Below are 19,264 nucleotides of genomic sequence, written 5' to 3' on the forward strand. Positions count from 1 at the left end.
TTATACGTGAATATTCACAGTAGTTGAAAAATGGAAACACTCAAATATCCACTAATAGATGAGCAGATAAACAACCTGTGTTTTATCCATATAATGGAATATTACTCAGCCATAAAAAGGCATGAAGTACTGACACATGCTACAATGTACATGAAACTTGAAAACATTATATAGCTAAGAGAAAGAAGCCAGACACAAAAGGTCACACATTTTATGATTCTGTTTATGTGAAATGTCCAGAATGGGTAAATCCATAGAGACAGAAAGCGGATTAGCGCTCAGTAGGAGCTAGAGCAGGGGGAGAGGGGAAATGATGGTTTAATGGGTACAGGATGTACTTTTGGGGTGACGAAATGTTTTGGAATCAGATAAAGGTGATGGTTGCATAACATTCTGAATGTGCCAAATGCCAGTTAACTGAATTTTAAAAAGTAGTTAATTGCATGTTGTGTGAATTTCATCTCACTAGAAAAACCTATAAAGTAGGGATTAGTATCATGCTCATTTTACAGGTGAAGAAATCAAATCCTTTGCTCAAGGCACCCAAGTGCAGGAGGAGGAGCTGGGATCCGAACCCAAGCACCCCTGTCTTGCAGCGTAGATACACTTGTCCACCATGGCGTGCATTAGCCTTTGTGGAACAAAGCATAAATTCTGGCACATAGGGTTCTTAGCTGTTGTTGGTTCCTTTTCCTTCTGCTTCCTTTGCAAGTGAGAACTACGTGTGACTCCCTTGGACTTCCACATTGCCATTTGTACAGAGAACAAATCTATGTATATGAGTCATTCTCTTCATCTTCTATTGAGGCAGCCTCTAAAAACATGCTCAGTTGTAAAAATTGAACATGCAGAAAAATGTGGCATGGCGCTGAAGAAACATCCACAAACACCAACACACAAGCAAACAAAAAGGTCCAGACTTGCACTTTTCCAAAGGACGTAGGAGAAAAACAATGAGCCAGAGGAGAGCAGCCCAACTGTGTTCCCTGGAGTCCCTAAGATTTATCACCGACACATGCAGGATGCTACAGAGAGGAGGTCTGGTGACCACGGCAATAACTCACAAGCCAGCCATGCAGCCTGCTGCTTGCTGATGGTACCTGCAACGTGTGCGCCCTGGATCATCTGGAACTCTCCACGTCGGCGGGGCCTTCCTTCTAACACCCTCTTTCCTCTTCACTCTAGATTCTCCATCTGTAACAGGAGTTCAGCACTTTGGGAACTGGGGAGGATAAGTGATTCAGTTCCAGATTTGATGATTAGAAAAATGCATCCTCTTTCACAGTAGTAATTGGCGTGGGGAGACAAAGCAAAATGAACAAAACCAACCCAAATGTGAGCCTTATGTTCAGGGAAATATTTCACTCTCCTCTGAGAAGGAAACGAGGCTCATGTAATGAGAGGTTTTGGGCTGGAGTAACCCTTAAAGCATTGGCACTGTATTTTCAGGCATTTTTGATGTATTTAAACAAGTACCTAAAAATTACTCTTTGTCCAAGACGCCCATAGTATGAATGGATTACAGAGAATCTAACATGTATAAAATAAGGGTTTGGTTTTCAGTGGAAAGAAATTTTGTATGTTTCACTGTAAACATAATTGTATCAGCATAAGCAAAATGATGTTTTCATTAAAAATTCCAATGAAAATCACTCTGAACTCACGGACGATGAAACGTATTCTGCCCACCTTTCTTCCTTCTCCCCAGAAAGTCCTTGTAAAATAAGAAATTTTTTTCTATACCTCTGCTTCTTGTATACTAGCAAATATGGTAGTTTAATTTCTGATCTGTTTTTTGACTCCTCTTAATAACATCCTCTGTAATCATTCATTCATTCATTCAGTATTTACCATGCATTAACTAGGCTACAGGAGTTTGTTATTTAATGAGAGAGACAGATATTCACTGGGAACAAGTTTTAATATGTGCTGGGCGCACCTACCTGGATTTCGCTATTCCTTTGCTCCCTGGTCTCCCAGGTCGGAGTGGGTTGTGGGTAGATCTTAGAATCTCAACCTTCTCTAGGGAACCTTTGTACACTGCTGGTGGGAGTGCAAACTGGTGCAGCCACTATGGAAAGCAGTATGGAGTATCCTCAGAAAATTAAGAATAGATCTACCATATGATCCAGCTGTTCCACTGCTGGGTATTTTCCAAAGAACTTGAAAACACAGAGGCATAAAGATACACGCACCCCTAGGTTCACTGCAGCATTATACACAATAGCCAAGACTTGGAAGCAACCTAGGTGCCCATCAAGGGACGAATGGATAAAGAAGATGTGGTATATGTACACAATGAAATACTACCCAGCCATAAGAAATGATGAAATCCAGCCATTTGTGACAACATGGATGGACCTTGAGGGTGTTATGCTGAGTGAAATAAGTCAGAGGGAGAAAGTCAAATACCATATGATCTCACACATAAGTAGAAGATAAAAACAACGACAAACAAACACAGAGCAACGGAGAATGGATTGGTGGTTATCGGGGGGGAGGGGCAGGGGGAGGGCAAAAGGGGAATATTGGGCTCACGTGTGGTGATGGACTATAATTAACTTTTGGGTGGTGAACATGATGTAATCTGTTAGTGCAGTAAAAAAATAAAAAAATTAAAAAAAAGAATCTCAACCTTCTCAAAACAGTGGCTGTTAACATATGTTCGTGGGGTTTCTGGAGCTATTTTAGGGAGAAGACCAGGTATTTTACTGACAATGTCTATTGGAAACACTCTTTGCCTTCACCCGAAACACTGAAGATTCAGAATAACTTCTACAGCCTGAAATGGAGTAATTTCTAGCCTAATGGGTTGGCGGAGTCCCTCTACAATTATTTCTGTGGCATGATTTGAGGAACCCAGTAAAGTTGCTGTCCCTTAAAATATCACTCTTGATGACCTATGCCTAAAATTCCACCGATAGATAAGGATTTCTTTGGGATATTTATTATCTTTGTTTCTGAGATTCCACACAAAGAAAAACTAAGACGTGAAAAATATTCATTCCAGCTCTTAAAATTTTATTGGCTGGTACTGGGAGCAAAGGAAACTGGACAGAGCCGTCACTGTGGGCTCAGACAGGCTGGGTCTGAATTCTAGTCCCATCCCTTCGTGGTACGTGATGCTGAGTGGCTTCCTTGACTACTGAGAGTCGGAGGTCACCTGTAATGCCTCCTTCACAGACTTGTCCTGTGGATGGGAGTAGCTCATGGACTGATGGACTTGGAGCAGGAGCGTGGGACATGTAAGAGAGGGGGAGAGTCTGGCTCTTGGGCGGAGATCTCAGCTCTGCCCTTAATAGCTGGATCATCTTGGGCAAATAACATTTCTGTACCTCAGTTCCAGTGAAGTGTTGGAACCAGCTTGCGCTGGCTCAAGAGGGTGGATCGTTAAACACTCAGGAATTTGGTGCGCAAGTTGTTAAATTGTCGGTAGGTTAAAATTGGCCATGATGAGGGGCTGGTCCGATGGCGCAGCAGTTAAGTTTGTACTCTCCACTTTGGCGGCCTGGGGTTTGCTGGTTCAGATCCCGGGCATGGACCTATGTACTGCTTATCAACCCATGTTGTGGCAGGCATCCCACATATGAAATAGAGGAAGATGGGCATGGATGTTAGCTCAGGGCCAATCTTCCTCAGCAAAAAGAAAAAAAGGATTGGCAGTGGATGTTAGCTCAGAGCTAATCTTCCTCAAAAAAAAAAAAAAAAAAATGGCCATGATGGGAGTATTTACACCACAGAAATCAGCAAACACTACCAAGCAGGAGCCCAGCCCTCACTCCCCTCTTCTGAGAACTGGTTTACCAGCACACCTCTGTTCAGTTCCTTCATAAATTTCTTGAAACAATTATAGTAAGAATTTATGCAAAAGGCTCAGCACAGTGCCTGGAATTTAAGATGCTCCTCATTAAAAATTATTTACTACTACTACAATGACTACTACTACTACCAACCATAATTAAGTAATAATAATGTTATTATAATGCTTCGGACTAGTAAGTACTTGAAAAATCTTAATCTCTTCCCCACCTGTTCATTATTATAGTTTCTACAAAGGGTATATAAAGTGAACCTAGGCGAAAGCAAAGATTCCAAGGCAGCAATTTGTCTTTAAGAGTTGCTTTTGACCCTTCCACAAAGTGGAAACTTCTTTCCTTTTCCTTGACCACAGTTCCGGGTAAACATTTAGACACCTACATAACAATGAACAGAAGCCAGATATAGTCTCCATCCTCACTCTCTCCATCCCACTAAGTTTTCCCCTCTGGCTGCCACTGTAGCTGAGTGACTGGGCGTCTTCCTCTCACCATCATGAAGCTGTCGACACCCGTGATGGGTCCTGCAAACTATAAAGGACCATTTATCCACCGAGCGGTGGCAGCATCATTGTTTATGAAATGATAACTGCTTCAGGTAGCAGCAAGTTCCAACATTAGCACAACAAAAGCTTTGAGCTGGACCATCTGTTGCCACGTGGACAATCTGGTGGGCTTGCCAAAGCCATTTATCCGCGTCGAATGCATATCCACACTGGCCAGTCCTCATGCTGAGCAGAAAGGAAATTTAAAGAAAGGCCCATCATTTATCATTGTAGACAGCTGGGCTGGAGTGTGGGCAAAGAATACTTTTTTTTTCCTTGAGAAAAACGAAGACCCTGAAGATGGGTAATGCTTGCTCAGCTCCAAGCTTCTTGCTAACGACAGTCCCCCTAGCGCACCCATTTCTTCCCGCTTTTCCAGATTTTAGAAGGGGTTTAGAACCTTGGATGCTGGCTTCCCTTCCTGCAAAGCTCATGACCTGGTGGCACCTGGAAATCTTTGGTTTTGGGCTGCAGTTGGCATGTTTATTCGTTCCTCCTGAAAGGGACCTCCAAAATAGAACCTTTCTGCCATGTTCAGGGAAACAGCAGCAGCAAAGGCCATTGACATTGGAGCTCAGAGCCCTCAATGTGAGTGCAGGCTCTCTCTGCCGTGCTTGAGGAAAGTGGGACATGGCAACTCAGCTCTCTGAACGTCAGCATCACTTTCTGCCACATGATCACGCTTCTGCCTTGTTTGTGCACACAGGGGCATCTTGTGACTACGGCAGGCGCCCCCCTCCATAAAAATTTTAAACAGAGTATTTTGTGACTGTGTTGGTATAAAGACAAAGATATTCATATGATAAATTAAGACTTTTTCTTTAACCTAAAAGTTCATTCTTTTCTTCTGTCTTTAAAGGGAATGAAAACATTTTCATGGACCCTGAGAATCATTGTGAGCCCTAGGCACCATTTCCACTGTGCCTCCTGGGGAAGTTGACCCCGCGTGTGTGTGTTTAAAATGAAATACCATGGACAGAAGTACCTGGCATAATTGTTAGCAACAGCATAACAAGGTTGTTAAACTCATAGTCCAAGAACTGGAATTTCTGAGTTCAAATCCTGCCTGTCTCTGTTGCTTACAAGCTAAATGAGTTTGGACAAGCTACTTAATTTCTTCCATATATATGAAACATAAAAGGAATATATATAAATGTATATATAAATATATGTATGTACATAAAATAGTTAAGATGCTACTACTATAACTACCTATCTCAAAGTCTCAGAGGGTGGTAGTAAAGATTGTATAAATTAATGTAAAGCTCTTAAGGCAGTGCTGTGGAATATAAGAAGTCTTTGCTGAATATTAGCTCCTCATCTGCTCACTTCGCGAACCGTCTTATTTATAAGACAGCAAGCACATTGGGAGCAGTAGACATATGAGTTAAGAGCAGAGTCTCTAGAGTCAGAAGACCTTTATGAATAAGAAACAAATACCTACGAAAACACCCCCACTGCATTGAGGTCCCACCTCCAGCCATTCCTCTCTGCAGCATTTTTCACCAAATCCCGTTTAAATGGCCAGCATTGCACATATACAAAATTGGATAGGTGGTTAATGATGTGTGAGCACATTTTATAGGAATCCTCTTGACCTGCAAGGGATCAACTTCATGATTTGATTAAAGGCACCCTTTCAGAGTCTGGCTCTGACCTCATGTTCATAGATAAATCTCCAAAGCTGATGGATCCTGACATTTAAGAGTTTGGCTCAAGGAAAGGTGAGATTCCATTTTCCATTTTCCTAATAGAGATGAAATAGACCCAGGGATGCTATTAATTAGCTGTATCATTTGGACAACTCTCATGTACTTTCTTGGCCTCAGTTTCTCCATTGGTAAAAAAGCAGTCAAGCTAAAGAAGGGTAGTTACAACTCTTCTTTGCAGGTTGTAGGGGATTCATGAAATCCTTCCAGTGGCTGCTGGGGAAGTCCAGTGGGCAAGACCCTGTCCCCCTCCTCTTCTTCCAGAAAGCTCCATCACCATCTCTATAACATCTTAGATCTCACATAAAGAAGAGTTTTATAGCTAAAAAAAGGAAGGTGTGTAACACACTGGACCGATGGCATCTCTATTCAATCTTAATTGTGAGATTTGGAAGTAGTGGACCAAATCTGAGATAAAATTAAATAGGGATACACATAAGATTCCATACTGAACCTCCCAAAGAACAGCGTCCAACTACAGAATGAGGGGACACAGTCAAGAACACACCAATGGAACCTACTTGGGTGCGTTTGCTGGTGGAAATCTCAGGACGAATTTAGATTGAGTGTTATCATAAGACAGTAAGCCCAAGCAACTATCAGCCACCACAAAGACCACCAACACCATGATAAACTAGTGTGAGTTAGGGCTAAATTCACAGAAAGGACATCTCTGGAACCAGAAAGGAATTTTCCTTTCTGCTTATTTCTGATCACACCACACCCTTTGCATTCTTATTTTTTTAGGTGTGTACGTGTCATTATGATGGTATTTCATGGTTTTGACTCGAAATACCAGGAATATCCATATCCTTCCCAGTCAAGCACCTCTTCTCAAAGTTCCCTGGGAAATTACAAACCAATGGAAATACATTGAAATCAAAAGCATTTGCTTACACGGTTAAGAGAGGTTCATAGTGCATTGTATGTATTACTTTATTAAATCTCATTTAATTTTCATAGCCACCCTATGAAGTAAGTTCTTTTAGCTCCATTCTTTTCTCCATAAGAGGAAATTAAGGCACAGGGATGTTGAGTAATTGGTGTAACGTCTTAGGGCGAGAGGCAGAGCAAAGGAAAATCCAAGAATGATTTTGACACTGGCTAGATCCAGGCCAAGGAGCCTCCAAGAAGGAGTTGTGGAGAGCTGTCTTGGAGTTTCTGGCTTCAGCTCGAATTCTAAGCAAGTTCTCTACCTCCTCCTTCAAACATGAATATTAATCCATGGTTCTTCCCATATCTGACCAGCCACATGGTACAGGAACTTAGAGCAGTGACCTTCAAGTTGATGCAAGAATGCAGAGCACCATCTGAACGCCCCACGAAATCAGGCAGCTCCTCACCCTTTTAATTTCTATCAACATGGAGTAAAGCAAATGAGAGAGCGACTCCTGAGTGCATGTCTTTAAACTCCAAAATACTCTTGCCTACTCTGTACCTGGCCAGGCAATATCTGCATCCTGAACCACCAGGTGGTTTCCTCCTCTTTTAGAGACGAGACTGAGGGGAAGCAAGCCAGTGGAATGGAAGCTTCTATTATCGCCCTCTCCTACAGACAGTCCTGAAAGCTGGACTCAGAGTGGGCACTTGCAAACTCAAGTGTGTGGGACCAGGAGAGGAGAAGTCAGAGCTTGGTCATAAAGCAGTTACCCCCATATATCTTAAAAGCTGTGACGGCAAAGAGAGAGGAGTCTTTTAAATCTGGGTCAGAGGTAGAACTCTGGCCAATGAATACAGAGCAGCAGATTTTGGTTTCTGGCCATCAGAGCTGCCCAAAAATGGAACGGATGCCTTGCAAGGATGGCAGTCTCTGTCGTGGAAGATGTTCAGAAACTGGATGGCGCTTGGGAACTCTACTGAACGTGTGGTCTGAGGACTGATTCCAGCCTATGCATCCTGACTGGTCTCAGCCTACTAAATACAGAAATTAAGAGTATGCAATTAGAAAATTTATAGGAATTTGACATAGTAATTTTTATATCTGTTGAATCTAATAATAAAAGTAAATAAAATATGGGCTTATGTGTCATACTTTCTATTTTATTTTTCTAGTAATTTTTAAAGAAACAAAAGCATTGGTCTGTGGATGCAAAAAATGTTTTTTTAAAGCAAATCTTTCTCTCTAGATAGTTTGAGAAGCATCAGTGTAGAGGGTTTTCTGGTACTGAGTACAGATTGGGCTCTACACACATTACAGTCTTTGGGGAGACTGAGTCATACGCACGCTAATGAATAAATATGCAAATTGCCTAGCACAGTTCCAGGCTCATGATAGGTATTCAACACAATCTTTCTTATCCTAATTTCATGATTATTCTAGTGCATACACTGGGAGGCTACCCATTTGTGTGCAAAAATGAAAATATATTTACATAGGAGGAAAGTTGAAAACTTGCTTGCAATTGCAAAGTCTTTGCCTCTCTGAATTTTGAGGCATGCTTGCAAACACACACACACACACACACACACGCACACTTAACACTGTTTTTGCTCTGTGGGCCTCTGAAAATAACCCGTTTCTTTTCCTTTTCTGCCATGGGGTTTGCTTTTTATTTGCATGGCATGCATTAAGTGGGATGAGGTCAAGTGATCATCACTTATAGATAACTCAGGTTTTCTTTTTTCTTTTTTAAACCTCTCTATTTGCACTGAAACTTTGGAAGCAAGCGTTGATATCTGAGCTTTGGCATTCTAATGGCTCATGAATAGCCTGCTCTTCCGAACCCCAGTTTGGGACGACCAAGTGGCAGCAGTAATAGCCGACTCCCTGGCCACTAGGTGGCGAACTCGAGCTCTCGCAGCTTTTGTGGTGAGCTACTGTTCAAACACACCGGCCGGGATCAGTTCAGCACACACAAAAGATGATCGACCAGAAGTGAAATATAGACTGGAACAACTTGGAGTGAATTATCCTGAGCACACCTGACCAAGGACTTTATCATTTCCTTAGTGGGGAGGGCTGGAAATGATGCTTGAGCTAACTCCATCATAAATTATTTCGGCTTTCCATCCCGCGGTCTGGGTTATGGTATGTTCAGCCAAGCTTGTTTTTCCCTTTTTTTTTCCCCCATAAAATACTAAATTAAAGAAGTCTTCCAGATTCCTACCTACCGATGCATCTCACCTCATGAGCGTAGCCACCATTCCGGTGACCACAGTGGGAGAATCAGGTGTCAGGCCATCTTACAAAATGCTGCTTTAATTAACAAGGATCATTTCTGCCCCAGAGTGTGAGACATTGCATATGCGGTCGGTGGCTCAGACACAGCTAAAATCAAAATGAATGTGTGCATTGCGTTTGGACAGATGAGACCCCAACCTGCCACGCTGTTGCAGAGCGACGCCTTTTACATTTGAAGGGAGCCGTTCCCCACCATAAAGCTGGAAGGCAGCAGTGAGCCCATCCACTTTTGGCAGGTTGGAAGAGTCCAGATGTCCATCATGAAATGGGTTATTTAATGTATCTGTGGGCTGTTTGCAAAATGGGAATGCCTCCGTTTTTCCAAACACCAAGTGGGCAAATGCCAAATGTACTTGCCATCAGCATCACCGTGTACGTGGGTACCACACGCACATAAAGACCCTTCTATTCAATCCAATGCAAATCAAACATTTTGCATTTCAATTCATGTCTACTTAATTCTATTTCCTACACAGAAGCAGGTCCATTAGGTCACCCTGCCAAACTCTGGTGACAGAGGTGTCTCTGTGGGCCTCTTTCAGGTGGGGCAATTATCTAACGTGCCTGTCTATGTAATGCTTGGATGTGGCACAGTGGTGACCCTGACTCACCTCGTCGTAACTCACCATATCCCATTCACCCCAAAGGAATGGGAGAAATAACCCTGGTTTAGATAAGATGGCTTCCAGACGTGATTCTGGAGAAAATAATTCATTTTGCACAGAAACCAAAGTACGGGCATCGTCAGGCTGCCAATATCAAATGCCTTACTTAATCCCATCCCCCTCAATCTTTGCCTTTTAACCTGTGTGTGTGTGTGTGTGTGTGTGTGTGTGAAGATGTGTGTGTATGTGAGTGAGTCTAACATCTTTGAGAATGTGTTTACAGCAATGGATTCATTCCCCAGGGGTGTAGGGGGTGGGGAATGTATGTAGGTTCATGTATTCAAAATACTGTATACATTTTTAGGGTCTCAAGGACCTTCTAGGTGTCTATGGATCAAGAATCTGCTCTATATTTTCTACGGATGGCTCAAATTACATTGAAAAGTCTGTTAAAGCTAAAGATGATAACCATCTAAGTACTCACCTTCTACTCTCACTCACTGTGCTAGACTGGATTTCATTAATCACACTTGTGTAATTTAGAGTAAATATTATTAATGGAAGACACCTCCTCTAAAGGTCCTGATGGAACAGACAGGTACATTCAAAGTGTTAAACATGAAAATTGGAACAGGGAGATTATTCTGATCAAACACAATGAGTTAGTATGCAATTGATCCATAAGGTCTTTTGTGCCCAGAGAAACCTTGACCTTAGGTTATCATCACTCAAGGAAGGACTGTTTGGGACAAGCTGGTTCTATGTGCCTAACAATACTAACCCATCTTCAAGCCGCCAGCCCCTCCCACGGTGCTCAACATCCAAGAAGACAGTGAGATCTGAGACACTGACCAGGATTTCATAGACCCCACGGTCTTCTGGTCTGCATACAATCTGATCAATATAAAAACTAGCCTCTTACCCCAGTTCCACCTGAATCACCTTTGCTGACCGTGTTTGCCTGTCATTAATCTCTTCTGAGTCCTGCAGAATGCACTGTCATGTCATTGGGTAATTATTACAATTGTAGTATTTGAATTACTCAGTTTTCCCAATTTCCTCTCTGTGGGTCCACTGAGGTCTTCCTCTTCCTGCCTTCTACCCTCAAAACACGTGTTAGTCTTATCCTAGTACTCTAGCCAATTTTGGATGACGTCAGAAATTTATAAAAGCCTCATTGCCACCATCTTGTGAGGGCTTTGAATCTTTCCTGCTTTTTCCTCTCAGCCCAACTCCAGTCAAAAAAAGAAAGAGCTCAGACATCCCTTCCTCCAGGGATCCTTTCTTGACTTACCGTTGCTAGGTTAGATGTCTTCCCTCTGCACTCTTACCTCCCTCGTGCATCTGTTTGTAGCGCAGGGCTTACTGTACCGCGCTGTGTTTCTCTGTTTATACTCATGTCCCTCAACCACCCTGTGGGTTTTGTCAGGACAGAGATTGTTTCTTATTTTCTGTGAAACCCTAGCCCATAGGACAACGCCTGGCACATAGTAACTGCCTTGTAGTCATTATGGAATTCACTGATGAAGGCTTCCCATGGAGTCCCAACCCTTAGTCTTTTCTGCACTACAATGTCAGTCACGCCTGCTTCCCTCATCACATGACCTTTCTAGCCACACCCTCTCCCTGTTTGGCTGCCTCCCGCTGGTTACTTACCTGCCTGGGTTGACTGGACAAACTTCTTTCTCCTGGGTCATTTCCATACCTGAGTGTTTTTCTCAAGTCCCTTCTTTTGCCCAAGCTTCCTCTTAATTCTACCACTTCCCTTTCTCCTTTCTGCCAGTTCAGTTTCTAGGATCCCAGTTTCTCACATTTCCAGTAGAATCGGCTGTCCTCTTAGCTTCAAGAGACTAATTCTTGTGAGACTCATCTTCCAGGAAGTGGGCATCTTCCAGGGCCACTTACCTTTTTTTCACTAAGTCAGCACTGTGCACTTTTTGGAATAAAAGCCTGATTTATCTCACTGACTAGGAAGTCTCTCTCTTCACCCCAGTGCTGCCTATTTCTGGAGAGTCTGTTGAGAAGGGAACCGCCTATTTCCTGCAAAGGACATGCAGGGTTCGTAAACAGCTTACCTCTACAGCACCCCTGTAAACCAGCTTAGACATGGACCAGTGGTTCTTGAACATCAGCGCGAACAAGAATCCCCTCGAGATGCTCAGTGAGACCAGATTCCCATGGTCTTTCTCAGAGAATCGAATTCAGTCCTTCCTAGGTGGGGTTCAGGAATCTGTATGTTTGATAAACACCCCAGATAATTCTGAAGACACAGTTGTGTTGTTCACACGTCCACAAATGTCATTGTAGAACAGTGATAGACTCTATCTCTGGGTGAAGGATGGGCAACAGAACGAGTCCCAGAGTAGATCTATCGAAGCGGACTACAGAATGGTCCATCTTGGAAATTTACATTCACATGGGTTATGGCACGGTGCACTGGCATGAGCATGGACTTTAGAGACAGGCGGACATTGAGGAGAATACTGGCTGGACCACATATGGGCTATGTTAGTTCAAGGATACCACTTAACCTTTTTCTTTTAAGATTTTATTTTTTTCCTTTTTCTCCCCAAACCCCCCCGGTACATAGTTGTATATTCTTCGTTGTGGTATGTGAGACGCTGCCTCAGCGTGGTGTGATGAGCAGTGCCATGTCCGCGCCCAGGATTCGAACCAACGAAACACTGGGCCGCCTGCAGTGGAGCGCGCGAACTTAACCACTCGGCCACGGGGCCAGCCCCACCACTTAACCTTTTTAAGCATCAATTTCCTTATATGCAAACTGTGGTTTACTTTTCAGGGTTTTTGACGGACTCAGAGATGATGGAATTGAGTAGTTTCCATGGTTCCCAGCATGTGGTAGGCACTCAATATGTGATGATTTTGTTTTCATATTATTATGATTAATATGCCTTTAAATTCCAATGATCTGATCCTAATAAAAAATGAATTGGAACAAGGAGGGTCTTCCCGAATGTCGTTTCCCCACTCTACTTTCTGCTTCTCTCTCCCAGTTTCTCTTTAAGTGTTAATGCTGGTTTCAGAGGAGAAGTTCCCTTCATTTTATTTTAAATACCATAGGAAGTCAAATTTTGACAGCTCTCGTCTGCACGGATGCGATGCCAGGAGAAGGGATAAGGAGGCAAGCAAAGGCTCTCTCTGCCTGTGTGGAGGTGTGCAAAGTGGCTGATTAGCTGGATATTTTTAAAGTTTCATAGGTGTGAGGCAGCCTCCGCTAATGAGAGTTTTAGGGGATTTCTCAAATCTGAAGTGAAGGGTGCCAAGAGTGGAACATGACCTTGGGGCTTTCGTGTACATGTTAACTAATATTACAAAGAACTCCCGGAAAACCCTCTGAAGTCAACTTCTGCGGGAGGAGAGGGGGGACCAGGTGAGGCTCTGGGGACTGGCAACGGAGAGTTAATGATGGCTGCTATAAATAGATTCGTTCCGAAAGCTGGGGCGGAATATCACCTACTCTGCTAAGAGCAGGAGGTGGAGAGCTCTGCGCCAGAAATCGGGTCAAGGGTCCCCGCAATAGTGTTTTATTTGGAGGCAAAAGTTAAAGACACTGTGCATAGAGCCACTGAAGCAGACGGCAGGACGGGGCTCCACAGCCCTCCAGCCCCCTAACCTCCCCTGGTCCACCCACTGCCAGGTCTTTCAGGATTCAAATCTGTTCTAAGTGAGGATCTGTAGGGACCTCTGCTCACTGAGAGACGGTGGGCTTGGGGGGAGGAACTGAGGTGTCCTGAGCACCTATTATGTACCAACCCCTTGGCAGTCCACAATAGCTATTTCCATCCTTCGGTTGAGGCTGTGGGGAGACATTCTGTTTCTATTTTATAGGTGGTGGTGCAAAAGATGCTTTGGAGAGGCCAAGAAATGTTCAAAAGTCCACACCAATACTAAGTGGTGAACAGGGTTTGGACTCAGGACTCCCTGTACTGGTAGCAATTGACTTATTAGGACAAGGGTATGCATGATGATACTTAAGTGGGCTGCAAATACAGTCTTTGTGAAAAAAAGGAAGGATGACACAATCTCCAATAGGATGAAAAGGCAAAGCTGGGATTCCAACAGGATTCAGAGTCCTCCTGATGGGGTGGGGAGAAAGGCGGATACAAATAGCCACAATGCACATTGCAATGGGAAATCTAGGTAGCAGGTGAGATACCGGCGGGGATGGAGGAAGGAGAGATGATAGCATGTCTGGTCAGGGCAATAGGATCTATTCTTCTAGGCAAGGAGTTGTACTGGAGCAAAGCAAGCAAGTGGCAGAGCTTAAAGTCTAGTGGGAAATTCTGTTGCCATGTGGGGAAACTGAGGCAGAAACGAATGTGAATGGACTGGATCATTATGGGATTGGGGAAGGGAAAGTGAATGAAAGGTGTGACTTAAGGTTGCCCGAGTTGACTCAATGCCAGGTATTTTGCCAGGCTCACCAGATGCTGAAGTTGAGAGTTTTTATATCTTTCTGGACTCTGTCTTGATCACCATCAATCCCGAGAGCACTTAGCAGAGAGCCTGGCACACAATATTGCTCAGGCTTCATCCCTGCCTCTGTCTAACTGGGAGCATCGTTCACACACGCACAGAGGGAGCTAGAAATCCTAGATGTAAGGATTCATTTTGCAGCTGAGTTCTGGGATGACTTGAGGAAGACAATCACTTCTCTGCAGAGTTTCTTCCTTTGCAGAATTTGTAAAAATTCCTTCCTCCTTCACACTTTGCAGGGGGGCCATGCAAAAAGACATAACTGTGCTCCTTAGATCACAGCCATTTGGGGCACAGCCCAAAGTGGCAGATCTCAACCTGGAAATATCCTTGAAGTCTCATACTTTATCTTTAAAAAAAAATCACACAATTCTACATTCCGCTCCATAATATATTCAAGTTTGTTTTAACACAAAATAATGTTATTTTCCTCCAAATGGAGAACAGCCACTACTCCAGGAAGATGACTTCCCCCTGTCTCTTCATATGCCTCCTGGTACACTGTGTGCCCCAGTTTTAAAAAGCCCTTTGAAAAGAATAAAGCAAAAATAAAAGAAAACTAGAAAGCCCTGAACAAGTGCAAGACATTCTTAGAGTTCTTAGTTATTAATAAATAATTGTTTTTAATAATTAATGACAATCAAATCTGCTTAAGTGTCCCCAGTCCTTTAGGAATTGGAGGCAGCCTCAGCCACAGCTAAGGAAAAGCACAGTTGCAAAGAGAGCATCTCCATTTCTGACTCAGCTCCGGTAACACTGTGCTTTTCTCCAGAGCTTCTAGGTTGGGCTTCATTTTCCATCACACCTGATAGGAATTTCGACAAAGCAAGCGCAAAACCGCACACAAGAGCAGCCACACCACACAAGACAACCACCACCACAACTCCACTTACTCTATGTGAAGCACCGTGCTAAATGTTTACAAACGTCACTCATCCTTCCTCGTAAGAGAGACACTTGGTGGGTATTATATGCCATTTGCAAACCAAGAAGCTGAAGCTTAGGGAGGTTGATCATTCTTCCAAGGGCACAGAGTTAGGCGGAAGTGGGAGCAGGGTTGAAGGGTAGTTCGAAAGCAGAGGTCTGCAAGCTAGAAATCACATCCCGTGGGACAAATCTGGCCCACCACTTGGTTTTATAAATAAAGTTTTATTGGAACACAGTTATGCCCATTCACCTATGAACTGTCTATGGCTGCTTTTATGCTGCAAGGGCGGACTTGAGTTGCTTTGGCAGAGACTGCATGGTGCAGAAAGTATAAAATATTTACTATCTGACCCCTTACAGCGAGAGTTGGCCGAACCCCATCTAGAACTCTCACTATTCGCCAAAATCCTTATTTTTAATACCCAAGTTTCCATCTGTGTGGGAGCCTGACCCTGAAGTGCCACAGAATGCAGGACCACCTGAGCCCTGAGGGCAACCTTTGGTCAAAGGAAAGGTCCTGATGGGAGAGCTGGGTCCACACCTGCTTTGCTTCCAAACGGGGGACCTGCAAGGCTCCGCCCACATTACCTGTTCTCCACATTGCTGCTTGATTGACTTTTTGAAAATTCACATCTGACTCCTCCCATTTGCTGGAATTTCTCCCTTGCCCCCTAGTGCCTTGCAGTCACATCCAAATTCCTAAACACGAGGTCAGAAGATTATTCACGAGCAAGTCCATTCACATCTCCCTAGTCATGGCGCTTGACACTTTTGAGGACAGGATTTCTATCTCTGTGTGCCATTTCCATTGGTCTGAGCATCCTCCTAAAATACACCTCTCTTACCTAAGGAGTGAGTCGCTGGTACGACTAGTCAGAGCCAGGCTCCTGTGTCTCTGAAGAGCAGAACGCTGTGTGGTTAAACTCTTGCAATGACTGCTCGAGGTCATAGGAACACTCACTCACTTCATCTTCTTTCCGTTCCATTTCCCCTCCTCTTCACTGGGCAGGTACATCAGCACAGGTTTGCTCCTGCCTCCAACTACTGCAGATTCAACGGGGAAGGCGTTGCATCATCTCTTCAACTCCGGTCTCATCAGACCTACATAAAGGTAGACTTTAGCATGTTGGCTAAGCCACTGAAAAAGGAAATGTAGCTACTGTGCGTGGAGTCTGCTCCATTGGGAAACTCAGACGTGAGAAGGGATCAGTGGCAGAATCTGGCTGTTCCTGTTCTCCTGGATGACAAGCCCCATAATAACTCCAAACTCATTCTGAAGTGTGACAGCCTCGGCTTCTTCATCTTCGTGCTGGTCACACAGAACCTCATTCAGCTACCCTAAGACCCAGGGATCTCTACATAGTGCTCTTTTCTTTATGAAATGCATCCCTCTCTTTCTCTAACTGACTAACTCCTATTCATTCTTAAAAACTCAATGCAGGATTTGTGGGGTTTTTTGTGTGACTCTCTTAGTTGGATTTGTATCTCTCCCCCAGGATCCAACAGTGTTACCTGCTCCTACTCTGACATTCATTACACCTTCTTGCAGCTGTGGATTTACTTCCCAATACTCCCACTGGACTGGGAACTCTACGAGGGTGGATATTCTGTCTTCTTCATTCATTTCCTGTTCCCCTAGATTAGCACAGTATCTGGCCCAGTGTGTGTGTAACACTTGAGGTTCACTTGACTATAAGGAACAACTCTGACCAATGGTAGGTGAGATCAAACAACATCTTATGTTTGTTTAAGTGGAAGTGCAGCGCTAGATGGTCCCAGGGTTGGTTCGGGCTCTAAGCAATGTCATCTAAGATGCAGCCTTCTTCAACCCTCCCATTTTGCCATCTCCTCTACTTGGAGGTCTCCCTTCATGGCCACAAGGTGGGTATGACAGCGCTGGGCATGACTTCCTCACATGCAGACTGTCAAAGAGGGTAGGGCTGGAGGGGTGTTGAAAAGGCTTCCTACATGTGTCGTTTTTCTGACATTGCTGGGGGGTGGTTCCTGGGAGCTGCCTCCAGCTGATCTTTCCTTATATCTTATTGGCCAGAAGAAGGTTACACGCCCTCTGCTAAGCCAGGCTCTAGCAAAGGGAAAACTTTTGATGGTGATTGGTGTATAAGAGTGATAGTTTATCGGCAGAAGCAAGGTGAGAGGGATGCCCTTGTTCGGCATCTTCAAATATCAGCCACCTTAACTCCAAAAGCCAAATTACTCCCTAGTCACAAGGGGATAATTTCATAGTAAAAGGGAGGTGAGGAAAGCCACACTATTGGAAACTCCATACTCTCTCACCATGCCACATAGAGTATAAGAAAATGTCATGGAACAAAATACTGACCACACAGAGACAACTTGACACGTCTGGAACAGATTTGAGTTCTCTTCAGTTCAATAACCAATTACTGAGAACCTACTAAGCGCCATTCCCAATTGTAGACACTGGGGTTAGAGCTGCTAACAGGACAGAGGACTGCTCATCATGAAGCTTCCATCAAGGGGAGAGCCCCAGTGGGCAAAGAAGATGAAGGAACTTACCAGCCATTGAAGCTTATGTCCTGTGATTCATTCATTCATCAAATATTTACTGCAAACCTACTATGTGCCAACTACTGTTGTACCTGTTTGAGATCCAGTAATAAACAAGACAGGATCCCTGATCCATGAAGTTTATGTTCTAGTCGGGGAGACAGATGATGAAGATGAAAAGCTAGAAATAAGAAAAGGACATTGAGAAATAAATGCTACTAAGAAACAGGGTGAGGATGGAAAGAGAAGGGGAGAAGACCCAGTTACATGAAGGCATGAGTGTGTGTACGAGCGTGTGCATGCCCTCTGAGCAGGTGGCACCACAAGGGTAAAGACTAGAGGTAGGAAATAATTTTGCCTTTTCCAGGCATGTGCAGGGTGACTGATGGGAGCAAGCGAGGGAGAGAGTCCAGGGACAAGATGAGGCTATGGAGGAAAGCAGGGTCTTTGCAGGCCATGCTAAGGAACTTCTTTAAAATCCATTTGCCCTGCCTGTTCTTGGGCAAACATGAGCAACATAGATAAGAAATGCACAAAATGCTTCCAATGGCAGCTGTGGGGCTTGCTTGAGCGCATTATTTGTTATTATGTTATTTGAATTGTAGTATGCAACTAGCATGAATACTGCTGTTTGCACAGCCTTATTTGCTTGGTATACCGTAGTCCTGGTTAATGCAGACGTCTGTGCAATCTTCCTGCGTTCTATGGCTTCCCGAGAGAAACACCATCGTGGATTCAATAAAGCTAGCAATAAAGCCCATATTAATAATGTATGCAGAGCTATATATGTCTATTTATAAGGTGCAGAATTGCAGTCCAAATGCATCCCTTCTCTCTCCTCAGATGAATGTAAGTGGCCCGAACTATGTTAGATGAGGTTTCCCTCCCAACCTGACATGTTTTTTCACCACTCTGCATATTAAGAGCTGAGCTCAGAGCTGTGCCAGCCCTGGGACCATTGCATACACATTGTCCCTTGGATCCAGGACAATTATTTATGCAGGGAATAGGAGATAAAACATGCTATGATTCACAGCTGAAAAGAGGAATAAGTAACAGGGAAACCATAGGAATAAGGAGACGGAGTTTTCTTGGAAGACAGTCTTTATAAAAGAAGTCAGTGAAGCTGCAGAAATGCAGGAAAAGAAGGCATCTCATGTGTGATGTGCACCTACTATATGTCAGAGAATATGCTAGGGTATGCGTGTGTGTGTGCGAGTGTGTATATGCTACAGACAGAATATTTGTGTCTCCCCCAAATTCATATGTTGAAACCTAATCTCCAATGTGATGGTAATTGGAGATGGGACATTTGGGTAGTGATTAGATCGTGAGGGTGAGGCCTCATGAATGGGATCAATGCCCTTATAAAAGAGAGATTCCTCACTCCTTCCACTGTGTGAGGACACAGTGAGAAGTCGTCGGTCATCTATGTGAGGCCACACTGAGACCACGT

The sequence above is a fragment of the Equus caballus genome, chromosome 13 (assembly GCF_041296265.1).
Source record: "Equus caballus isolate H_3958 breed thoroughbred chromosome 13, TB-T2T, whole genome shotgun sequence".
Taxonomy (NCBI): Eukaryota; Metazoa; Chordata; class Mammalia; order Perissodactyla; family Equidae; genus Equus; species Equus caballus.